We start from the raw sequence: 12,556 nt of genomic DNA, 5'->3' as shown, positions 1-12,556 counted from the left end.
TTGCATCATTCTTCTTCTACTCCCTTCTATCTTATTTTGCTCAAGGACGAGCAAAGCTTTTAAGCTTGGTGTGGAAAAGCTCAGCTTTTTGCTTTCCATAACCACTAATGGCACCTAAGGCCAGAGAAACCTCTAGGAAGAGGAAAGGGAAGGTAGTTGCTTCCAACTCTGAGTCATGAGAGATGGAGAGATTCATCTCAAAAGGCCATCGCTAGAAAGAGGATAGAGCAAACAAGAGAGCCCACTCATGGACCTCAACAAGAGCACTCCATTATCCTCCATAAAATCAGAGAGGACCAAAAGGCCATGAAAGAGGAGCAACAAAGGCAAGGAAGAGATATTGAGGAGCTAAAGCACTCCATGGGATCTTCAAGAAGAAGAACTAGCCGCCATCACTAAGGTGGACCCGTTCTTTAATTTCCTTGTTCTTATTTTTCTATTTTTTAAATTCTATGCTTTATGTTTTGTCTATGTTTGTGTCTTTATTACATGATCATTAGTGTCTAGTGTGTATGTCTTAAAGCTATGAATGTCCTATGAATCCTTCACCTTTCTTAAATGAAAAATGTTTTTAATTGCAAAAGAACAAGAAGTGCATGAATTTCTAATTCTATCTTGAAATTAGTTTAATTATTTTGATGTGGTGGCAATACTTTTTGTTTTCTGGACGAATGCTTGAACAGTACATATTTTTGAATTTGTTGTTTCTGAATGTTAAAATTGTTGGCTCTTGAAAGAATAATGAAAAAGGAGAAATGTTATTTGATAATCTGAAAAATCATAAAATTGATTCTTGAAGCAAGAAAAAGCAGTGAATAGCTTGCAGAGAAAAAAAAGAAAAGAAAAAAGTGGTGAAAAAAAATAAATAAATAAAGAAAAAAAAGAAAGAAAAAGAAAAAGCAAGCAGAAAAAGCAAATAACCCTTTAAACCAAAAGGCAAGGGTAAAAAGGATCCAAGGCTTTGAGCATTAATGGATAAGAGGGCCCAAAGGAATAAAATCATGGCCTAAGTGGCTAAACCAAGCTGTCCCTAACAATGTGCTTGTGGCGTGAAGGTGTCAAGTCAAAAGCTTGAGACTGAGCGGTTAAAGTCGTGGTCCAAAGCAAAAAAAGAGTGTGCTTAAGAGCTCTAGGCACCTTGATAAACCACTATTTTATAGTTTATATTGTGTTTAATTGTGTGGTTTTGGCATGATCCTTACCCACTTATTCATCAATTTAGCATGCATTTAGATTTCCTTCCTAAATTTAGTACATGTTTGAAAATTGCTTCCTAGAGACTCTAATTATTTAATTTTAATTCTCCTTTATTCCATTCGATGCCGTGATCTGTGTGTCAAGTGTTTCAGGCTTTATAGGGCATGAATGAGATGGAGATTGGAGAGGAAGCTAGCAAAAATAGAAGGAACACAAGAATTTGAGGAGATAACCAGCGAGAAGTGACGCGGTTGCATGGCTCACGCGATCGCGCGAAGGAGCGCAAATCGTAGTGACGCGGCCGCATGGCTTGCGCGGCCACGCGGATTGGAAAGCGCAAGCGACGCGGTAGTGTGGACAACGCGAACGCGTGGAGAGGAAAAAACGCAAGCGACGCGTCCGCATGGATGACGCGATCGCGTGACATGTGCAATCTGCATAATCTGCAGAATTCGCTGGGGGCGATTTTGGACCTTATTTCGGCCCAGTTTTCGGCTCAGAACAGCAGACTAGAGTCAGAGAATATGCAGAAACAACATACACATTCATTCAGTAGTTTGAGATCTAGTTTTTCACTCTCTTAGGTTTTTTCTCTCTAGTTTTTAGAATTTTAAATTTCAATTGGCCTTAGCATTGGAACATTGAGAAGAGTTATTTCCTCATCAAGACTTCATCATTCTAGTTTGTTCTCTTAACTTGGTTTTATTCTTCCATGTTCTTTGTTATGTTCAATTTTGTCATTCAGATACTTTTATGATTAATTAATGCAAGGATTATTTCTTTTTAATTCAATTTCAATTCCAATAATCATGTCTTCTTTTAATTCCCTTTTATGTGTTATGGATTTATTATTTACAATGCGTGAGTAGTTTCATTACTTGATGGGGAATTGATTGAAAAGGAACTCTTGAGTTGGAAGGATTGAAAGAAAATTTGTAATTGGGTTAATTGTTGAATTGCTATCCTGTCACCAACGTTAATCCCTTTGAACTAAGTGGGTTGTAACTCGTGAACGGATCTGGTAATCCAACTTGTTTGACTTTCCCTTACCTAGTAAAGGATAACTAAATAGAGTAACTGTTAATTATAAATCAATCTTAAAAATCACTCCATCAATGATAGAGATTCTAACTAATCAATTCCCAGTCAAGGCTTTTATTCATATCATTTAATTTCCCTCAGTTTACATTCCAATTTACTTACCTCAATTTCTTCGAACCTCTGATTAATAAGATAGCACTCTTTTCTGCAACTCGTTGGGAGACGACCTGGGACTTAAAACTCCCAGTAATTTTGATTTAAACTCTTTGTGACACATTTCTAAATTGATAGGCAGATTTTCGGTGAATTAAGAACTATACTTGCAACATATCAATTTTAATAATTTTTTAATTCATCAGCTTCTGCTCCCCATCAATTTTTGGCGCCGTTGCCGGGGAGTTGCAATAGAGTGCTAATTTTATTAATTAGAATATATTTATTTGCATTTTATTTAATTTTGCTACTATGAGCTGCATGTTTCTTCCGTCAAATGACACGTTCACTTCCTGATCCGCGCTTGCTAATATTCGATCCTGAAATTGAAAGAACAATTTCACGAATAAGGCGAGAACAGCGTAGGTTAGCCCGCTCTGAGGGCGGATCTGAAAGTGAATTTGAGGAAGAAACCAGCCCCTGTTCTACTGATTCGGTTGTTTTACGTGCAGAAAACATGGCAGCTAGAAGAGTTACCATTCAGGAGGAAGGAGCTCCTGATTTTACAATGCAACCGTTTCAAGCACATCATCCAGCGGTAGCTACGGATTTTGAAATAAAGACCGCACTGTTAAATTTGATGCCCAAGTTTCATGGCCTACCTGCTCAAGAGCCTATCAAGCACTTGAGAGATTTCCAGGCAGCCTGTTCTACTGTCAGGCGTGATGGCACTGATAATACTTCAATTCTGCTGAAAGCTTTTCCGTTCTCTCTTGAGGGAAAAGCAAGAGAGTGGTACTACACTCAACCTATAGCAAATGTATCCAACTGGGATACACTCAGAAAGGAGTTTTTCGGGAGAAATTCTTTCCATCTGAAGTTACTGATAAACTGAGGAAGGATATCTCTACAATTGTTCAGGATGACAATGAGACTCTCTTTGAATACTGGGAGCGCTTCAATAATCTTCTGGAAGCATGCCCCCACCACATGATTGACAAGATCGTGCTACTCATCTATATCACACAAGGTATGAGGCCCCAAGATAATACCACATTGGAAAGTGCCATCAATGGGTCTATGAAGAAGTACAAGACCACTGATGAAGCTTGGCAATTGATCAGTGATTTAGCTGAATATACTCGGAACCACAGACAGAAGCAAGGCCGTTCAAGAGCCATTGCAGAAGTATCTTCTGGCAGAGAGACTGCTGCCCTAACTCAAAGCATCTGTGAGATGACCAACCTGCTGAAGCAAATGCAGTTGAATCAACAAGCTCAGCAAACTCAACCGCAGCAAAACCAACAACTAGTCCCACAAAAAATTTACAGAATTTGTGCTGATTACAGCCATTACACTGATGAATGCCTGCAGTTCCAACAAGAAGACAACATGGTGGCATCCACTCACAACTTCTGTGACCGCCCCAACCAAGGGTACAATCAAAGTGGAAATAATAACCATGGATGGCAGGACAATTCAAACCAGAATTGGAGGGACAATAATAACAGGGAAAGCAGAGATAATCAGGGAAATCAGAGGTGGAATAATAACAACAACAGGCAGCAAAATCAACCTTACCGAGCACCTCACTTGAGGCAAAACCAAGGACCACCGAACAATCAGCAGCAAACCTCTCAATTTACTCATTCTTCTGTATCTTCTAATGAAGATTTATTACAAGCTTTTGAGAAAAGACAACTGGCCATGGAAAGTACCATCGTGAACAGTATTAACGCCAATCTGAATGGTCTCACCTCTACTCTGCAAGCTTTTATAACACAGCTTGGTTCAGCACAAAATTCTAGTAACCAACCTTCAAGCACCATTGGAATCCCCTCTCAACCATTACCCAATCCAAAGGGAGGCATTAATGCCATCACCCTGAGGTCTGGAACTACACTGCAGGAGAGGAATCAGTAGGAACCAAGCTCACTAGAATACGCCTCAGCTGAAGAGGTGGTGGAAATCGAAGATGTTGAAGAGGAAGAGGATATACAGGACATAGCTGAAGAAGAGATAGCTCAACCACAAGAAGAAGCACCAAAAGGCGCAGGCACCACGGAACCCATTGTTCCCATTCCATTTCCACAGCTTCAGCTGGAACCTGATCCTAAAATGGTAGAGATATTCAAAAAGGTCGAGGTAACTGTCCCCCTTTTTGATGTTATTCAGCAGGTATCTAAATATGCAAAGTTTCTAAAAGACTTATGTATCCATAAAGACAAGATTAATGAATTAGAAACTATCCCTTTAGGTAGTTCTATATCTGCCTTAATGGGAGGATTACCTGAAAAATGTAGTGATCCAGGTCCTTGCATAGTTAGTTGTACTATTGGTAGTGTAGTAATTTATGATTACATGTGTGATTTAGGAGAATGTGTCAGTATAATGCCTTTGTCCATATATGATGTTTTGAGGCTCCCTCCCTTAAAAAGGTCGGCAACTCGTTTTGTGTTAGCAGATAAAAGCATTATTACAGTGGCTGGAGTTGCTGAAGATGTTTTGGTGAACATTAAAGGGCTCACATTTCCCACTGATTTTTATATCTTGGAGATGCCCCATAATGATTCAGATAAGCCATCATCAATCCTACTTGGAAGACCATTCCTGAAAACATCAAAATTCAAATTGGATGCTTTTTCAGGAACATACTCCTTTGAAATAGATGGCCGCATAGTGATCTTCAATCTGAATGGAGTCATTGACAACCCCCCAGAAGATCGTTCTATCTTCCAGTGTGATGTCATAGACGAAAGTGTGGCTGAAGTTCAAAAAGAAGAGTTTGAAGAGAGGCACACTGGACAAGGTCCAAGTGTGGGGACCCTCTTAACTGACAATGAGGACACTTCGCCATTTTCACAAGCCCCAGATAATCCAGAGCCTGCCCATGATCAAAAGTTAGAATTGAAACCTCTCCCTCCACATCTCAAATATGCTTATCTCGAGGATGAGCAGAAGCTTCCGGTTATTATTGCAAGAGAACTGACTTCTCAACAAGAAGAGCAGTTACTTGATGTGCTAAGGAAGCATAAGAAGGCAATTGGGTGGAGTTTGGTAGACATAGTGGGAATCAACCCTCAAGTATGCGAGCACAGAATATTTTTGGAAGAGGGAGCAAGACCTGTCCGTCAACCCCAAAGGAGATTGAATCCCACCATCTTGGAAGTTGTCAAAAAGGAGGTGACCAGACTATTGGAGGCCGGTATCATATATCCCATTTCAGACAGTGAATGGGTAAGCTCAGTACAAGTGGTGCCCAAGAAGTCCAGAGTCACTACCGTGAAGAATGAGCATGGAGAGCTCATAGCAACTAGAGTTCAGAATGCTTGGAGAGTCTGCATTGATTACAGGCGTCTCAACCAAGCTACCCGTAAGGATCACTACCCACTTCCATTCATTGATCAAATGCTGGATCGCCTGTCAGGTAAATCACATTATTGCTTTCTAGATGGTTACACAGGTTATTTCCAGATTCATATAGCTCCTGAGGATCAGGAAAAGACTACTTTTACATGTCCTTTTGGGACTTACGCTTATAAGAGAATGCCCTTTGGCTTGTGCAATGCACCAGCTACTTTCCAAAGGTGCATGATGAGTCTTTTCTCTGATCTTACTGAGGACTGTATGGAAGTTTTTATGGACGATTTCAGCATTTATGGTGATTCTTTTACCCTTTGCTTAGATGGATTATCTAGAGTATTAGATAGATGTATTAATACAAACCTTGTACTGAATTTTGAAAAATGCCACTTTATGGTAAAACAAGGGATTGTATTAGGACATGTGGTATCTAATAATGGTATTTCTGTTGACCCAGCAAAAGTGAATGTTATTTCTAGTTTACCTTACCCCTCGTCTGTGAGGGAAGTCCGTTCGTTCCTTGGCCATGCAGGTTTCTACAGGAGATTTATTAAGGACTTTAGTAAGGTGGCACTTCCCTTCTCCAGATTACTGCAGAAGGACATTAAGTTCGAGTTCAGTGAGGATTGTAAAAAAGCATTTGATAAGCTGAAGACTGCTCTAACTCAAGCCCCAATTGTGAGAGGACCCGACTGGAGCCAGCCGTTTGAAATCATGTGCGATGCTTCCAACCATGCAGTAGGAGCAGCGCTGGCTCAGCGTGCAGGTAAGGATCCTTTTGTTATTGCCTATGCGTCTAAGACTTTAGACACTGCCCAGTCCAATTATACTACTACTGAGAAAGAACTTCTTGCTATTGTTTTTGCTCTGGATAAATTCCGGGCCTATTTACTTGGTACCAAAGTAGTAGTGTATTCGGACCACGCAGCTCTAAAGTATCTATTAGCTAAAAAGGAGTCCAAACCAAGACTTATACGTTGGATACTGCTGCTACAAGAATTTAATTTAGAAATAAAGGATAGGAGTGGTAATCAGAATTTAGTAGCAGACCACTTGAGTCGCCTTGAACATATTAAGGATGATTCTACTCCTATAGATGATAATTTTCCTTTTGATAACCTACAAGCAGTATCTGAGGTAGTCCCTTGGTATGTACCTGTTGCTAATTATTTAGTTAGCCGCACATTTCCTCCACATTTTTCTAAACATCAAAGAGACAAGCTGAAAAGTGAGTCTAAATATTATATATGGGATGACCCATATTTATGGAGATGTGGCACTGACCAGATAATTAGATGTTGTGTGCCTCAATTAGAATTCTAGTCCATTTTAGAGGCCTGTCACTCATCTGAGAGTGGAGGACATTTTGGCCCTCAACGAACAGCTAGAAAGATCTTAGACTGTGGATTCTGGTGGCCTACTCTTTTTAGAGACGCTGCTGAGTTTTGCAAATCTTGTATCCCATGCCAGAAATTTGGTAATATATCTAAGAGGGATGAGATGCCTCAATGCTATATGCTTTTCTGTGAAATTTTTGATGTATGGGGCATTGACTTCATGGGTCCATTTCCAAATTCTAATGGATATTTTTATATATTGTTAGCTGTGGATTATGTTTCCAAATGGGTGGAAGCAATTCCTACCCGCACTGATGATGCTAACACTGTTGTTTCCTTTGTGAGAAACCACATTATATGCTGTTCTGGATCACCACGAGCGATCGTGAGCGATCAAGGCACCCATTTTTGTAACAGGAGACTAACAGGATTGATGAAGAAGCATGGGATAATCCATAAAGTTGCAACAGCTTACCATCCCCAAACTAATGGGCAAGCCGAGGTGTCGAATAGAGAAATTAAGCGTATCTTGCAAAAGATAGTGAAGCCTCATAGAAAAGACTGGAGCACCAGGCTACAAGATGCACTGTGGGAATATAGAACAGCATACAAGACACCCATTGGGATGAATCCCTTTCGCTTAGTTTATGGAAAAGCTTGCCATCTCCAAGTTGAAATCGAACACAGAGCCTTCTGGGCAGTTAAAGAGTGCAACATGGAAATTGAGAAGGCCGGAGCTGAAAGGAAGTTGCAACTGCAGGAATTGGAGAACCTTCGCCTAGAAGCTTATGAGAATTCCAGAATTTGCAAGGAAAGGATGAAAGCTGTGCATGATCAAAACATCAAGAAGAAAGAATTTCAACCTGGAGATTTCATCCTCCTTTACAAATCTCGACTAAGGCTAATGTCCGGTAAGTTAAGATCAAAATGGGAAGGTCCATACAGAGTAGAGAAGGCTGAACCATACGGAGTTTATCACCTAAGCCATCCTTCAAGCTCTGAACTTATTAAGGATAATGGACACTGCCTGAAGCTGTACCATAGTGAGAAGGTGCAGAAAAGCAAGGAGCTTGAGATCCTCCACTTGGAAGATCCCCACATAGCAGCAGATTGAGCTAGTGGAGCGTCCAACTTACGGACGTTAAAGCAAAGTGCTTGGTGGGAGACAACCCACCGCGGTATGATCGTTCTTTTCTTCACTTTTAGTTTTTTTTCTTCTTCAATAACTCTTCTCTTTATTAATACTTTCATGCTTTTACACCTACATGTCCTTATATTTCTTTTTTAAAAAAATTTTTTTTATTTTCGCCACGCGACGCGATCGCACCAGCGACGCGTCCGCGTGGCAGGGGGGAGTAAAGAAAAATAAAAATAAACAGAAAGTTATGCAGGAGCAGCGCTGGAGTCGTGCCAATGGCACAAATTACCCCACGTGACCGCGTCGCTGACGCGACCACGTCGCATGGAAATCATGGCCTCCCACGCGACCGCGTGCCCCACGCGGCTGCGTGCCCTGAGTTTTCGACGTAAAAGGGTGCACAGTCGCATTCTGTGCGAGAGTGATGCTGGATTGGTGCTGGAAGCACAATCCTTGTCACGCGACCGCGTCGCTGACGCGGCCGCGTCACCCATTTTATAACGCACACTCATGCGATCGCGTGACCCACGCGATCGCGTCACCCAATTTTGGCAATTAAAATGAATCGAACAGAGAGTTGTGCTGGAGCGAGGCTGCACTCGCGCCAGCAGCGCAACATAGGTCACGCGACCGCGTGACCGATGCGATTGCGTCACCTTACCTGGAGCGCAACCACGCGAACGCGTGCCTTCCGCGGCCGCGTCGCATGCGCCGCACAGCTAAACCTCAGTTGCCAAATTATCTTATCTTTCTTCCCTCCAAATCCTAATTTTTCTTTTCCCTCCTTCTTTCTTCTTTCTCCCTTCCCCTTTCTATCTCACCTTTCATTCTCTATCTTTCTCACCCCATTAACAAGGTTTTTCTTTTCTTCTTTCTCACTTTTCTACTATTCTTCTTATTTTCATATGTTATCTTCTTATCTTTTCTTCATTGTTCTTATTTTCTTTTCTTTTCTTTTCCTTTTTACTTGGTGTTATCTATTTATGTGAGTCATTATTTATCTTTATATGCTTATGGTTTGTTATAAATTTGTTTGACAATCATATATATTACTTTCTAAGGAATTGCTTGCATGTTCAAATTCATACTTTCAAGATCTTATTCTACATGCATGCTATGTGTTTGTGAAAAAGCACATATGGCATTATGCACTTCTTCACATTATTTTACTCTAATATGCAATGCTTGCTTTTCACAAATTCCCTTTCATATTTTATTAATTAAATTTAATTGTCAATACAAACGTGATGGCTAGTTTGTTACAAATGGTAATCTAAATTGGACATTGAATGTTTGATATATGCTACTCATGCCTTTGCCTGCATGCCAATAAATCTCTTGCATTCTATTGTCCTACATGCACTTGCTATATTTCCATTGATGAGCCTTTCACATGTAATCCGGACCATGTGTTACTGCCATTTATCCTTATTGTGCATTGATTATCACTTACACTACCCTCTTCCTTGCTCTATCTCTTTGCACTTAAATTCTTTTCTCTTCCCTTCTTTCAGGATGGCCACCAAGAAAGGAAAAGAGAAAGCTACTTCCAAACCACCAGCAAGAAGAGGAACTAAAAGAGCATTAGTGGCAGAGCCTTCTTCAACCACAGTCAAGCCCTCAACAAAAAGAGTTAAGAGGATAATAAAGGTTGACGAATAGGAGAAAGCCTTTCCAGCAAGGGACGCTACGCGATTTTCGAATCGCTACTGTGAGCAGATGTTCCCTATCCTACCAGAAAGGAACTATAATAATGAATACCTTCTAATCATCCCGTCCAATATTTCCACCTTTGTTGAGCCACAAATTGAACGAAGACAATGGGGTTTCTTACGGAGACAGCTGAGGCAGGTCAATCTCTCTTGGGTAGTTGAGTTCTACTCCAACTTCTACATACCGATCCTGTAGTCTATTTATGTCCGGCAGAAGCAAGTGCCCATTACAGAAGAGGCCATCCAGCAAGCTCTGAGTCTTCCCCCTTTTCCAGCAGGAATGGACGCTTTTCAAGAAGCCACCCTTCAGCGCCAGAGATACCAATTTGACTGGGACTCCGTTCTCAGAGTCATTGCATTACCTGGCAGCCGTTGGATCTATGGATACCACCGTACCCGCCCTAAGGAAATCTTGGCTTCCGCACTTACCTCGGAGGCTCGCGTATGGGCACAGATCATGTCCCATTACGTCTTTCTGAGCACTCATGAGTCCTCCTTCACTGCAGACATGGCTGTTCTACTATGGTGCATCCTTACAGACCAACCTCTGAATCTCTCAAGACACATCCGGAATGCTATGGAGCATGTACAAATCGCGGGCAACCTACCTTTTCCCGCCCTGGTCTCAGATTTTGTTTCAGCAGCCGGGGTCTCCTACAGAGCTGGGGACACCAAAGCCATGCTTCCACGGGATGATCAATATGTCCCTAACGGGAAATACCTCAGACTTTCAGCAGCCACTACAAGCCAGCCTACTGAGCCAGTTGAAGATATTCCTTCTTCAACACCACAAGCATCTACAACTGAGAAATTGCTCCAGCAGATACTTGAAAAGTTAGATCGGCATGAACAGAAAGCTAAGATGAGAGAGCGCCGTAACAAGCGCCGATTCACATACCTCAAGGAGCTGATCATGGGCAAATTCAAGGACTCAGACACTCCGGACTCCACTTCTTTTACCAGCACCGGGAGCCATGATAGTCCCAACTGTGGAGATACTGCCACCAGCCCACCCCTGTTCCTGACAGATGGCACCGAGGACGGTGCAAAGCCTTAAGTGTGGGGAGGTCGGTCAGTACCTGACTTCCGGAGGTAATTTCTCTTCTCTGTACACCAATAATTAGAATATTTTAGTTAGATTTTCTTCTCTTTATAGAATAGAATAAATTGCATAGGTTAGAATAGTTGCATGCATGTTCTACTTGATTGAAAAGATAATAAGTTCTTTTAAAAATCTATCTTTGGAAAAAAAAAGTTCACTAATTTTTCAAAATTTTTTATAAATCTACTTGAGTTGTATTTGGAACATGATGTTTGAGCTAAAGAACACACAACCTGTGAAATATTTGAACCTTTATGTATGGTTACATTATTTAACCATAATTATTTTATTCTTGTGTGTTTACTTCTCTATGATTGTAATCTATATTTTGTTTTATCTTATATGTCCAATATTTATTATATTTACATACTTGCACATGATTGAGGCCATTATTTGTTTAAACTCACTTATCCAAATCAAGCCTACCCTTTTCAATTATCCTTGTTAACCACTTTGAGCCTTTAAAACCCCATTTGTTCTATATTTTACCACATTACTAACCTTAAGCTGAAAAACAATTGCATATCCCAAATTGAATCTTTGGTTAGTTTAAGATAGAATTGTGTGTGCTAGTTAAGTATGGGAAATTGTGGGAACAAAAGTTGTTAAGGGGATATGTCATGAAAATTTAAAGGGAGTTTGGATACCTATTCATGTGAAACTATAAGAATCAAAAATCTATGTGCGTTGATAAGCTTTATTTATTTCAATTCAAAAAAAAAAGATGATAAACAAATAAATAAGGGGACAAAATTACCCCAATGTTAAATTCAGAATTCAAAGATCAATGCACATATGATAGAATTAAAATACAAAGTTGAAACATGAGTATGGGTTGAAAAAGGGAATTATGGGTAGCTAGGCATGAATTTAAAAGTATATAGAATATATGTATATTAGGTGAGAGCTTATGTTAATTAAAGATTCAATTTATAAACTCACTTAGCCATATGTATACCCTTATCTGCACCTTGGCCCCATTACAACCCTGAAAAGACCTCATGATGTTTGCATTGGTATATTAACTGTTGTTGATTGGTTAGGAGAAAAACAAAAGTTAGAAAACATGACTAGAGAAGAATAGAGTGATTACCCTATACACTAGAGATTAGAGCGTACATACATTATCAGCGAGGGTTCAATGCTTGAATTTTCATGTTTCCTGCTTTCATAAGCTATCTTCTTGCACTTTTATCGGTTTTATTGTATAATGATAGAATTAGTGGAATTTGATTTGTAATTGTTTTGAAGGGCTTATTCACTTTTGATCAAGTGGACAATAATCATATAGTTGCATTTATTTATATATGTAGCATTGCATTGCATTTCATGAGTTTCTACATGTTCATACTCATTTCCTTGTCTCCTTCAATTTAGCATGAGGACATACTAATGTTTAAGTGTAGGGAGGTTGATAAACCACTATTTTAGAGTTTATATTGTGTTTAATTGTGTGGTTTTGGCATGATCCTTACCCACTTATTCATCAATTTAGCATGCATTTAGATTTCCT

At 40.1% G+C, this 12,556-nt stretch overlaps 1 non-coding gene across 1 annotated transcript; it reads right to left on the bottom strand.

Annotated features, from left to right (window-relative positions):
• Window positions 1–3,279: 3,279 nt before the first annotated feature.
• On the bottom strand, window positions 3,280–3,387 carry LOC112731337 (small nucleolar RNA R71). The gene has a single exon (XR_003167120.1). It is a non-coding gene; the product is annotated as a small nucleolar RNA R71 (small nucleolar RNA).
• Window positions 3,388–12,556: the final 9,169 nt, after the last annotated feature.

This window comes from Arachis hypogaea, chromosome 12 (assembly GCF_003086295.3).
Source record: "Arachis hypogaea cultivar Tifrunner chromosome 12, arahy.Tifrunner.gnm2.J5K5, whole genome shotgun sequence".
Classification (NCBI taxonomy): domain Eukaryota; kingdom Viridiplantae; phylum Streptophyta; class Magnoliopsida; order Fabales; family Fabaceae; genus Arachis; species Arachis hypogaea.
This window is presented reverse-complemented; position numbering and strand designations above follow the sequence as displayed.